Here is a 14,673-nt window from a genome sequence, read left to right as displayed (position 1 = left end):
TATATATATATATATATATATATATATATATATATATTAAGCGATAAAATAGAAAGAACAAGAACAAAATCACCTTGGGTATGTAGTTGCGAGATTGCGTTGATCGTTGTGGGTTGATACTATGCCTAACTTCATTGATAGTATGGATTAGTACTAGAACTTAGAATAACATTTGGTCACTTTGGCTAACATATGCTCTTAAAGGGATAATGACTTAACATGGTAATATATTTTCGATTTATACACATTTGGTCACTGCGTTTTTTGTCCACATTTACCCCTTCAACTTGTTAAATTGTACACATTCAGTCCTTATGACTAGTTACTCCAGGTTGGTTAGGAAAATGACTTAATAGGCTTATATTTTCTCATTTTGTACATATTTAGTCATAAATATTTTTGTATATATTTAGTCATTAATATTTCTTTGTTTCGAAATCTCTCATTTTCTTTTTTGTACTCATTCAATACTTATGAATGATTTCTTTAGGTTTTTCTCATTACATTTTATGTGGGACAATCACCGATGCGTTGTTTGGGGTTATTGATGCTTATGTCTATCATGATCTCGACTGTTTGGTTGTGTAGGTCTTGTGGTTTGGCTTAGGTTTTGTGTTATGAATGTCGTAACTTCTTCATATGATATCAAATTTTAACGATTGTTGTATCCACGTGTTCGTTTTCCGAGTTTACTACAACTTTCGTTAAGATTGCTCCTGTTAAAATGTTATATATTTTTACTTATTCTTTTATTAAAAAAACATCCATACATGCATTCATAAAAAAAACGTATGGATATAAAGATCTTAAGTAAAAAAATATTACTTCTTAACTGGAGTAATATAAACAAAAGTTGTAGTAGAATAAAATACGAACGTGTGGATATAAAGATCGATAAAATCTATGATCATATGAAAAAGTTATGACGTTCATAACACATGACACAACCAATCAAGTAGTCGATATCGTGATGAACATAGGCATCAAAAGCCCTAACATCTCATTAATGATTGTCCTACGTAAAATGTAATGAGAAAACCTAATGAAATCATTCATAATTATTGAATGAGTACAAAAACAAAAATGACTTATTTTGCAACTAAAAAATATTAAAGACTAAATGTGTATAGAAATATTAATGATTAAATGTGTACAAAGTGAGAAATATATTACCCTATTAAGTTATTTTTACCGATAACCTGGAATAACCGTTATAAGGATTGAATGTGTAAAGTTTAACAAATTGAAGGGGTAATGCGGACGAAAAAAAAACTCGGTTACCAAATGTATACAAATCGAAAAGTATATTACCCTTTTAAATCATTATCTCTCTTAAGTTTTGGAGTCTATATTGAGTTGGAGCTATTTGGTGCCATGGTGTATTATACGAGGTGTATTATACGAACTTGTGTCTGTAAAAGTCTTTTTGTGAATTCTTTTATCTCGGTCTGAATATGTATTGTGTTGCGGATACGCTACAAACGCTAATATTAAATTTATTTGGAATATGGTCAATTTCATGCATTCTAGTCTCGGGTATAAACTCTTTTTTTCTTTAACTGTAATAAAATCTTTTATGCACTCCACAATTTTATTAGTCACCAAATAGCACTACAAACGCCATGAAATCAATAAATAGCACTACAAACGCTGTTAAACCAATCTTTGTAAGGTAGAAAACCATGTCTACAAAAATATCGATTCCGTTTATAGATCAAAAATAAAAGGAGAAGAAAGAATAGGGGAGTTAAATGCAGTGGCCCACTTTTCTGGTTTGGTAGCCGGGGTTGTTTAATGCTTTGTAGGTGCTTTGCTCTCCTATTAAATACCTACCCAAGACATTCTCACCTTCTCCCTCCTTATTCACCTCTCTCTTCTGTTTTCATTTTCATGGAGCATGAAAGTGCAGCTATGATATTGGCCTGGTTCACTCAGATATCTGAAACCCATTTGAGGTTTTGATCTGATTGAGCCGTGCCAATATTTTAGTTCCCTTTCATTTTTAGTTTCGAATGTTTCCCAACATCTTTGCACCGGTTCCCACCATGGTATGTGTTTTATTTGCTTTAATATGTACAACTTTTTGTTCCAGATTTTATATTTGTAATGTACAATTGATCAATGCAATTCATTTTATATTATTTAGGGTTTCTTCTACTTTCGTACAGATGAAGATCTTTTATACGTTTCGGTTTGCATATTAACTAAATAGCTACGAGTTCAATGCTTAGAAACTGGCATGAGATGTCTTCAATCTGAGAACAACTTTTAAATTGTGAGTTTAAACTAAATCAAACAATGAATTGTGAGTTAATTAATCGTTTTAGAGAAAACTATTTTGACTATCAATATCAAAATAAAAATACCTATATATAACTAGATGGTGGTAAGTACTTTTTTGACTATATATCAAAACAATGAATGATGAGAAATTTATCGAGTATCGTTATAACTTTTAAATATGTATGAAAATTATTTCATAACGACACTTGGAAATCATCTCCAAGAATTTAAATGCATACTGGTTTTGCTGAGTATTTAAAAAATAAAAGAACGTTTAACAGGTTGCAGCATTACTGAATTATGTTTAAGGGTAATTAAAGTTAAATGAAATATTTAAAAGGTATTTGAAGATTACAATGTTTTATCTGATATCTCGTTCTAATATTGTTTGCCATAGAGTCTTTTAAATGGGGGCAAGGGGTGTTAAAAATGGGCACAAGAGGAATATACAGTGAGCACATTTTGTAGACTGTAGAATAATTTCCATGGTTGATAAGGCATTCTTAATGTATTCTACATTTCTAAATATTATTAGAATTTAATAGATTAATAAATTATTATTCTTTTTCTATATAAATCAAGATTCTAAATAAGATAAGTCTAAATAAGGTAAATCGCCAAGGGCAAAGCCATCTTAAACCATGGTTGGCCCAGATCGATTCAAATTTTCAATTTTTTTTTTTTTTTTGAAATTTAGAAATAAAAAATTATTTGGATGCAAATTATTTGAAAAACAATACTAGTTCAATTGGCAAAGCATAGTATCTCTTTCTTAATTACTAGAGTTCGACTCTATTACCCTTTGTATCTCTTTCTTAATTACTAGAGTTCACTCTATTACCCTACATTTAAGTATAGTATCTCTTTCTTAATTACTAGAGTTCGACTCTATTACCCTTCGGATCTCTTTCTTAATTACTAGAGTTCAACTCTATTACCCTTCGGATCTCTTTCTTAATTACTAGAGTTCGCTCTATTACCCTACATTTGAGTGCTTTTTAAGTAAATCATTTCTAAATTAACATTTTGACCCTTCATATTTAGAAGTTCAATTTTTTTAGTAAGCTAGTTTTCAAAATTTATACATTTCACACCTCAAATTATATAAATTTTAATTCCATTTTTAGATAATTTTATTTAGTTTTAGTTTTTTTATATTTATTTTTCTTATGTATAAAAAAATTGTATTTTACAGGTTATTTTCACTTTCCATATAAGACCTTCAAAATCAACGAATCGATCGTGTATATATATAGGGAACACCCTAAAAAAATTTGTGTCTCTGCCCCTGTTGGCGGCAATGTCAAAAACCACAAGTTTTTCCGAGCCTTGGCGAGTTATGTCGTTTGTAAAACGTGACTTAAGTCGGCAATATTGTATATAATTAATATTTTTTATATATTTTCTGCTATTTATATATATATATATATATATATATATATATATATATATATATATATATATATATATATGTGAGAAAAATGAATATACCCTTGAGGGTATATAAGCTTAGGTACCCAATCCACCATAATACATCGTTTTGTTTGACATATTCAATATATTGCTCTTAAACTTCAACCCCTTACTTGATTTACTTTTAATATTTTTGAAATTTCATTATTATCTTTCTCTTAAATCACATCTTTTTGTCAAACACCTACTAAGCTATATATATTATAGTTGAAAATAAAATTTATGTAAGAAGAAAATAAATATGAAATTTATAAAAATCTTAGAAGTAAATCAAGTTAAAAGTTGAATTAAAAGAGAATTAGACAATTACAATGTATATTATGATACAAAATCATATATTATGAGGAGTTTCGGTACGTAAGCTTATATACCCTTAAGGGTATATTCACTTTTCCCTATATATATATATATATATATATATATATATATATATATATATATATATATATATATATATATATATATATATATATATATATATATATATATATATATATATAACTTAAGGCTACGTTTTGTTAAAACTTGACGGCAGGTACAAGCTTTGGAACCATGATACACTATGGTGAAGCGGAGGCAAGCTTTCTAAAAACTTGATATAACTTCACATTAATTTTCCTATAATATATTGAAGGGATAAAGACTTGAAGTTGTAATATATTTTTTGGTCACTAAGTTTTTTTTTCGTCCACATTTACACCTTCAACTTGTTAAACTGTACACATTCAGTCCTTATGACCGGTTAATAGACATTATCTTGGAAAAATGACTTAATCGGATAATATATTTCTCATTTTCTACACATTTAGTCCTTAATATTTTTGTATACATTTAACCCTTAATATTTTTTTGTTTCAAAATAAGACAATTTTGTTTTCGTACTCATTCAGTACTTATAAAAGATTTTTTTTAGGTTTTTATCATGAAATCTTATGTAAGACAACAATTGATGAGTGTTTGGGGTTGTTGATGCTTATGCTGATCGCGACCTCGACTGCTTGGTTGTGAAGGTTTTGTATTTTGAACATCGTAACTTCTGCAGACGATATCAAATTTTAACATATCTTTATATCTATGTGCTCATTTTTTGAGTCTACTACAACTGTCGTTAAGATTACTCCCGTTAAAATGTAATATATTTGTACTTACAATTTTATAAAAAAGAACATAACTGTATGCAATCATGAAAACCGTATTGATATAAAGATCATAAGTAAAATATATTACTTTTTGACCAAAGTAATATAAATGAAAGTTGCAATTGACTAAAATACGAACGTCTGGATATAAAGATCGTTAAAATCCTAAATCGTATAAAGAAGTTATGATTTTCAGACACATCACTTAAGCAACCAAGTAGTCGATATCGCGATGAAAAATAAACATTAAAAGTCCCAAATATTTCATCAATGATTATCTTACGTAAAATATCGTGAGAAAAACCTAAAGAAATCGTTCATAAATATTGAATGAGTACAAAATCAAAAATGACTTATTTTGCAATAAAAAATTATTAAGGACGATTTTTTACAAAAATATCAATGTCTAAATGTATACAAAGTGAAAAATATATTACTCTATTAAGTCATTTTTATTGGCTAGTTTAGAGTAGTAGGACATAAGAACTGAATATATATAGTGTAACAAACTGAAGGGATAAATATGGACGAAGAAAAACTCAATGATTAAATATGTACAAATCGAAAAATATATTATCTTTTTAAATTATCATCCCATATAGAACTATACAAATTTTAATGAAATATACTATTAAATTTTTAATAATTAAAATGTTTTCTTTTTTCATCAAAAGTTCAATTGTCATTAGACTATACATCTATAAGTTCAGTATAAAATAATAGAATTTAATCCACTAAAACTAATTACATATGCCACCTTATTACTGGAACAATATCGTATATGAAGAATATAAATTCTACTTATTTGTATTTACTCGTTTGAATTGACTTTCCGTGGGTTTTCATAAAACGGATGACCCGACAACAAGATATTCTTTTATCAACATTTATTCCCAACTCAAAAAACTTTGATTTGAATAATATAATTATATGGAAGAAAGTTATAAAAAATGAAACACACATATTAATCTTGATTGTGACACTCGATAAATCAAATCCAAAATAAATACAAAATTTTGTCCTTTAAGGAACTATTATTATCAAGCATTAAATTTATGGGGATTTACTCCACAACGATATTAATTGCCATTAAAATGGCTTTGATGTGATTAAAACCAAATCACGAGTGTTGCAAAATTCATTTGAATTCAATTGTTGTTGGTTTCTACTATCACTCTATCAATTTCATTTCACTCACCTGACACTACAACAAACAATATATATTTTTCTAGCCACTTCTTCAACAACGTTAAATGTGTAAAATAATAGATAAACTGATGCATATATACAAACCAACAAAGATTAAATCTATTGGTTCTCAAAGAATATTTATGATAATCTCTATCGGTCCATGTTAATTATGCTAAGACCTACTCATATACTCTACACGAATTGATCCGTGGTTGAGGTGGCAACGAACAACAGTTGTGCACACCAACTCAACTGTTTGTGGTTGAGGTTTTTCGTGTTGTAGCCTAGCGGTATCAGGTGGTGTCCTCCCTTTTTAAGGTTGGCGGTTCAAGTCCCGTTGTGGACATAGGTGAAATAGATGTTGTTAGCTTAGAAGTAGATTAGATTTGCCTCTTCAAAAAAATAAATAAATTAAAAATTAAAAAAAAAAAAATCGTAGTGGGCATCAGGCCCAGTTTTAAGAGAGAAAGGGGGGGGGGGGGGGGTAAGAGGTGCAGACGCACAGGGCTCGGAAAAAAATGGGATTCCGAGTTTTAATTAAATCATATATATATATATATATATATATATATATATATATATATATATATATATATATATATATATATATATATATATATATATAGAGAGAGAGAGAGAGAGAGAGAGAGATGCAGACGCACAGGGCTCGGAAAAAAATGGGATTCGAGTTTTAATTAAATTATATATATATATATATATATATATATATATATATATATATATATATATATATATATATATATATATATATATATATATATAAGCGTGCAAACCCAATTGGCATAAGCGTGCCCTTTATTTAAAATCAACGTACGTTTGATTATTCTTAAGTTTGATTGTTCTTGTTGACAATACTTTGATATTTTAAATTCAAGTTACACTTTTGGTCATTACTTTATTCTATATATATTTAATAATCAACCTCTCATTCTTTTGATATCTTTAACAAATCAATTTTTAGAAGTTACATAATGATTCATTAAACTTTTTATAAGTTTGTTTTCATTATATATATTAAAAAATTGTATTTACGGTCCCATTTTTCTTCTTAGCACAGTGCACTTAAAGTCATGGAGACGGCCCTGGTGGGCATCACGATTATAAACGACCAATAAGAATTTTTGTTTTATTGATTGTGAGTAATGGCTAAAATGTAACGTTTATTTATTCATTTTATTTTATATGTTATATTTTATATTTATTTTATTTTAATTTTTCAAACACTCTAAAAATCTTCTATAAATACTATATTTTTTCTTTCATTTTACACATTTAATTTATTTTCATTTTATTCACAATCAATAGCTCCTAAAAAGACGAATTTATCATAAAAAGAAGAAGAGAATTTAGTAGTAGCTTGGGTGTCGGTGGCGGAAGAGGCCAATACTCAAATGCCTAATGATTTTTGGATAAAAGTTGAATAAAAAACTTGTTAAAAAATATATGTTTTATTGTATTTTGAATGAATTTTGAATTAAATTTAATTAAAAAAATAACATAGAGTGGTGTGGTTAGTGGTAGATATCTCATGGATAGTGGTAGGGAGTGTGGTGATGATATGACAACCACCACTATAATGGTTAATGATGTGTATATCAGATTACCTAATACCACACAGTGGGCTTTAAAATCTTAATCAAGGCACTGAATTTTAAAAGAAAATAGTTTTTTTTTTCTTTTACAAAAATGATTTGCAAGTACATCATGGAACATTATTTATAGGGTTAAGAATATAACTTATGGAAAGTTTAAAAAAATCAAAAGCAATTAAAGAACTATTAAAGACAAATTATTATGTTCATCATGGAAGCATGTAGACAACAAGGAATCAAGGCAATAGAGGCGACATTTGTCATCACTAAAGCCCTTAAAAATCGTCTCTAAAGCCTAAAGACGACATGTCGTCACTAATACGTCGCCACATTGCTATTTCTCAAAAATCATCACTAATATAAATGTCGTCCTTATTGGTTATTGGTGTTGCTACTATTTCTAATTAGTTTACTAAAATAAAATTTATTGACTACAAGATTATTATATGTTCATCTTGTTCATCTTGCATGGAGTTTATCCATGTTCACATATGTTTCTAAAAAAAATTCAAGATTACAAAATAATCTCAAAACAAAAGAAATGGGAAACATAAATTAAAGAAAAAGATATTATTGGCATCACGCTTGTAAAGTTTCCATCCGTTATTACATCTAAAGATCCACAAAATTATTAACGTTAACATTACAACGAAAAAAAATATTTCTTTAACTCTCCGACTTCCTCTTTCTCTATCACTTAGTATTTATCTATCCGTTACATGTTAAGGCGATGCTTGAAGGTGGCGGATGGTAGATATTTTGTTCGATGATGGTGGATGGCGTAGAACGATGGAAACCGGTGTTGTTGTGGGTTTTATGTTGGTGTTAGACACTAGAATAAGGTAGTTCTAGTGGTGGTGGCAGTGGTTGTAGTTAAGTTTTAAAGAGAAGTATGTGTATCTATGTTTGAGAGAGAGAGAGAGAGAGAGAGAGAGAGAGAGAGAGAGAGAGAGAGAGAGAGAGAGAGAGAATGTTTGTGTGTGTGAGTGAGTATGGTGGTGGATGGTATCCAATGTTGGCTTATCAAATAATGAGAAAATAAGATGGACCACTGGATTCTCTATAAGATGGATAACTTGGATTACACAAGAAAAGATCACACAGATTTTTAGCAATAGTGGCGACACTATTGGTGACGACGATAATATTACAGGCAAAAGTTACAAAGCATTAGCGACTATATGAAAAATATGGGAGGAAATTACATGGTCTTTTTTCATCGACATTAGTGACAACAACAATAGGAGTGACAGGTGCATTCACGATGACATTCAAAGTTGTTGAATGTCTGTGTCATCCCTATTGGTGTTGCCACTAATGTTCAAATTTCTTGTAGTATTAACAGGCCCATTATGAACATTCTTCAACTCATTTAGGTTAATTAAGCTCATTTTCGTGAAGCCCCTTTTTCACTTTATCATGGTCCACTTCAAACATAAAGGCTCGATCATCCACGCTATGACCCACATCCTTCGCCATGGGTAGGAAATATTTGACCTCGAACAAGTAGTAGGTGCAATGTCAGAAGAATTCTCATGAAAAGGAAGTAGGAGTTTCACATTTAAATGTCTAAACAAAACATATGGCATGGAAATTCGAGACGATAACTGTTGGAGTTGATCTTCTAGACAATCTCCATGGATCCAATCTTCTTATCTGACATCTTGTTGTACTCACTAACCGAAAAATGATCTTTAGTAAAGGCAACTCAAACAAAGTCACCCACCTCAAAATCAACTTCACTGATTTTTTTTACATCTTTCTTGGACTTGGAGTTAATGTGAACCAAGCTCTCATACATAGCATTATGAACGTCATGTATTCCTAGCTAAAAATCATGCACTTTGTTTGGAACAACATCATAAATGGTAACTGCCATCAAATTAAGTGGTCTTGATTGTTCAAAAAAATAGACCAATTGAAATGGACTAAATCCATAATTTCAATTGATAGCATGATTATGAGCAAATTCAACTTGACATAGTTTCTGATCCCATGATTTTACATGATCCCCCACCAAACACCACAAAATATTACGAGTTGATTGCTTAACAACTTCAGTTTGCCCATCCATTTAACGTTAATAAGTGCTAGTAAAATTAATTTGGGTGTTCACCATCTACTATAAGTTACCCCAGAAATGACTAAAAAACCTAGTGTCTAAATCAGACACAACAGATGATGGCAAACCATACATACTGTAGACATACCAAAAGAATAGTTGAGCTACATTAACTACAAATGTCGTCTTTTTGCAAGAGATAACGTGAGCCACTTTAGAAAAATGATCAATAACCATAAATATTGAGTCATTACCCCATTGAGTACATGGTAACCCCAACAGAAAATTCATGATGCTATCTACCCATGGTTGGGATGGAACAACTAAAGGCATATAGAGTCCTACATTAGTAGTTGTGCCTTTTGAGACCTGATAGATTTGCACCGCTTAACATATTGATCCTCTAACATTCCAACAATACTACGTAAAAACTTTATTTTCAAAACTATCAAAACCATCATTCATTCATTCCAAAATTGATCAAGATGTGATATTGTATTATATTGTAATCAAAGTATAAATCATGTCATAAAATGTGGAATACTGGTGGATGTAGTGCAATCATGATGGGCCCTTCCCTTTCGAACTAGAGGTACCTTAAACCATAAATGTAAAGCTGTAGGCACAAAGCTTAGTGAGTTTATTTCACCCATGAGTCTACTTCAACTCTTTCGATATCTTTCAACCGGTATTGGGTCTATTTCACCCCTGAGTCTATTTAAACTCCTTCAATATCTTTCAACTAGTATTGGGTCTATTTCACTCCGTGAGTCTATTTAAACTACTTCAGTATCTCTCAACCGATACTAGGTCTATTTCACCTCCTATAGCTAAGCATATAATAACATTAACAAGAGTCATAAAGACAACAAGCACAAACATCTATATCAACAAGTGTCATAATGACAATTATCATTCTACAAACATAATTTTCTGGACCAACATTAGTGCCTTTGATCCATGACTATAGTGAAGAAACTCACCTATCAAACGATGATCAACTGCTACTGCTCTTACTTCTGCAAAAACAAATGCTATATACCACCTATACATCCATACAAAGTACACACATAGATTTCCTTCCAAAAATAGGATTTTAGACCAAAGTCAATGCAAGTAAAAAGTTAATGGTCAAAGTCAACAATGAAAGTTGACACGCTACACCATGGCCATCCTTGGCCACATCATGGCCCTCATACGAAAAAACAGATGTGGTTTCCCCTAGTCGCCACGATGTGGCAACCTAAGGCCATGTTGTGGGCACTACATTCAAAACATCTTAATGGGTGATGCTACTTCCTTTAGCCCTAAGAGCTCCAAAGTTCAGATCTAGTCTGAATAATGGTCTAAAAGGATAAAGTTTCCAACTTTATACACTAAGTCTACCAAAAAGAACAAAATCTAAACCATAGCTTCCATACGGCTAAAAAATTTCAAATATTCGACCATTAAGAACTTAATCTTAAAGGTCCTTAGTCCAAATTCTCCATAATGCTCCTAGGACCCTAATGGTCTATAAAAATCCAAACTTTATGGACATACATGACCCATGCATGCCCTTCTTCAAACTAGGTCAAAAAGGTGAACAATATGACACAAAAACCATGCATGGTTCACAACTTACCATACAATTCCAGATCTATAAGATATAGCATTCAAGGGACATAGATAAACCATAAAGTTGCAAACTTTATCTCTCATAACCATCTGAACCAATCCAAAAGGACCAAAACATGCTCCAAAACCTAGATCTATGAAGAAGAACACTAAAGGTGGAAGCTTGAGGGCCTACATGGAGTCCAAAAGATACACACAAATGGAAGAATTGATCACTTGTTGAACCAAAGCACTAACTACTCTTATTTTTCCTTCGAAACCACCACAAGTTTACTAAAATGAGCATAATATCACCAAGGAGGGTTAGGGTTAGGGTATATGCGGTTCGAGCATGATGGAAACCGAGAAAGAACAACCCTATCCTCCCACTTTCCTTTAAATACCTAGAAAATTATAGTTTAAGACGTCAGTGGTGGCCATACTATGGCCTTTACTTGTCACACTATGACGAGTCAAAAAATACACCCACTACCAAAAATTCATCATCATGCAATGTCGGTCCTTCCTTATACCGTGGTGACTCCTAAAGCCAAATTTTAATCAAAATAAAATATACCTCAAAAACCGGATGTTACAACTCACCCACACTTAAATCAGACTTTGTCCTAGAATTTCGTTGCTAAAAATAGCTTCGGGTAGTACTCCTTCATCTTCTCTTCAAGTTCCCAAGTCCAATCTTGTAACATCCCAAAAATTATGCCCAAAAAGTTTAATTTTTATATTAATAAAACGAACATCCAAAATAGTGTCATAAAAACATAGTGAAATCAGAGTGTCTCAATAAACATCCAAGTACATCAGATTCATATAAAATGAAAAATAATCTGGTGTGTGCGATTCAGTCATCCCGATCTCTTCCCCTTCGAAACCAAAAAGTAAACAATATACAACAAATTCATAAGGCCCCTCCTAACATCGGGCCCTGCCCAATATACATATAAGATATCATACATGTAGAGTTACATAGACAACTAGCATCCTAATCATATTAACGCTTGGGCATGCATTAGTACCTTTAACCTTCCAAACATAATGAGGAAACTCACCTCCACCTACCGAATCTCTAATAAATTCTAGGAATGCTGATCTAGAAAATCCATGCGCTAACACCATCAAATAATATCCAACTAATAATTGGATTTCGACCCATATTCAAGAATCTAAATTACTTGTCCAACATACAGCGTAAAAGACCATTTTCCACATTTCTTACTTGGCCTAAAACCAAGGTCCAATCCATTTACTCAAAAGGCTCCAATTCCTAAATGGCATCCCGAAGCCTACTATGGATCAAATTCCTAAAGGGTAAGAGAGGCTGAGGATGGGCAACCCTAGCCTCTCATTCCCTTATATACTTGAACATTAGATTTTAGAGTCATTCATCCATTCTCACATCATGAGATCTTATGCCTTACGTCATGAGACTTCAAAAATATGGGTCAACGTGTCAACCATCAGTCACGACGTGACCCCCAAGATCTCACATCGTGAGGACCCTCAAAATGAAATAAATGAATAAACTGAATACCTCGGGGTTCAAGATGTTACAATTCTCCCCCACTTGTATCTGAATTCATCCTCGAAGCCCCCTGCCGGAAATAACTCTAGGTAGTGCTCCTTCATCTCATTCTCTAGCTCCCACGTCCGTTTTGAGCCCTAGCGGTGCTTTCATTGAACTTTCACCAACTCAAAAACCTTTTTCCTCAAGGTTTTTGTCTTCCTATAGAGGATCACTACCGGTCTCTTAATATAGTTCAGGTGATCATCCACCCAAATATCCTCCAATGGAACCATTGTGGAATCATCAACCAGAAATTTTCGCAACTGAGAGACATGAAACGTGCTATGGATCAACACCTTCATGAGAACCATATCCCCAACATGGAACTCTATATCTGATCGTCGCTTTTCGACATAGCTCTTATGGCGAATTTGGGTTGTCTGGAGTCTACTCCGAACATGCTAAATCAACTTGGTAGTATTGAGTACCACTTTAGTACTCCCTATGACTTGCTGACCGACCTCACCCGAACATATCGTGGTCCTAACTTTCCTCTCGTAGAGCATATTAAAATGAGTTCGATTAATGTTGGGGTGATAATTGTTGTTTTACGCAAACTCAGCCAAAGGGATATACATATCCTAACTCCCACCAAAATCTAATACACACGACTAAATCATATTCCCCAAGGTCTGGATAGTCCGCTTACTCTGAGTGTCGGTCTGCAAGTGGAAATCCGTGTAGAACTGCAGACGAGTACCCAACTCCTCATGAAACCTATCCTAAAACCTAGAAGTAAACCTAGCATCCTTGTCTGAAATCACTAAAATCAGCACCCCATGGCGTGCCAAAATCTCCCAGATATAAATGCGAACCAACACTCTATAGAGATAAACTCCTGAATCGGAATAAAGTGTGTGCTCTTGGTCACTCGATCCACAATGGCCAAAATCGAATCCAGTCAAGGAGTTTTCTGAGGAAACTTTGTAATGAAATCCATGAAAATGTCTTTCCATTTCCAAACAGGAATGTCTAATGGCTGCATCTTGTCGTGAGGGAACTGATGCTTGACCTTGACTTTTCTGTAAGTCAAGAACCTCTCTACATACCAAGCTACATTGTGTTTTATATAGAGCCACCAATAATCAGGATGGAGATCACTATACATCTTCGTCGCCCCAGGATGAATAGAAAAATATGGATTTGTGCGCCTCCTCCATAAAAACCTACCATGCACCACCCTAGTACAGATCCCACACCCTCTGATGGAGAGTGAACAACCCACAACTATCATAATCAAAGGAAGCCACCTGACCTACTATGGGCTCATGTTTCTGGTGCTCTTCCATTATAGCGTTAACCTAAGCCTCTTGAATCTGCTCCAAGAGTATAGTAATCACTATCATCCTCATGCAAATTTCCTTGATTGGAACCACAACCGCCTTGCAGCTGAGAGCATCAGCCACCATATTGTCCTTCCCCGAATGGTAAAGGATCTCACTATCATAATCCTTCACCACATCCAACCACTGGTGCTACCTCATGTTCAGATTTGGCAGACCCATCAAATACCTCAAGGTCTTGTGATATGTGTAAATAGCATAGTAGACACAATAGAGGTAATGTCACACCCCCCAAGCCGAAATGGTAGAAACGTTCAGGGGAAGAGAACGTCATGTATAATATCACAACAATTGCATTGTAATTAAAGTAACAACAACCATTGTACTGATAACAAAGTATTTACATTGTGTTCAACACATTACTTGATTACCATTGAAACTATAGTGTTAG

This window comes from Lactuca saligna, chromosome 4, assembly GCF_052625555.1.
Source record: "Lactuca saligna cultivar CGN05327 chromosome 4, ASM5262555v1, whole genome shotgun sequence".
Classification (NCBI taxonomy): Eukaryota; Viridiplantae; Streptophyta; class Magnoliopsida; order Asterales; family Asteraceae; genus Lactuca; species Lactuca saligna.
This window is presented reverse-complemented; position numbering follows the sequence as displayed.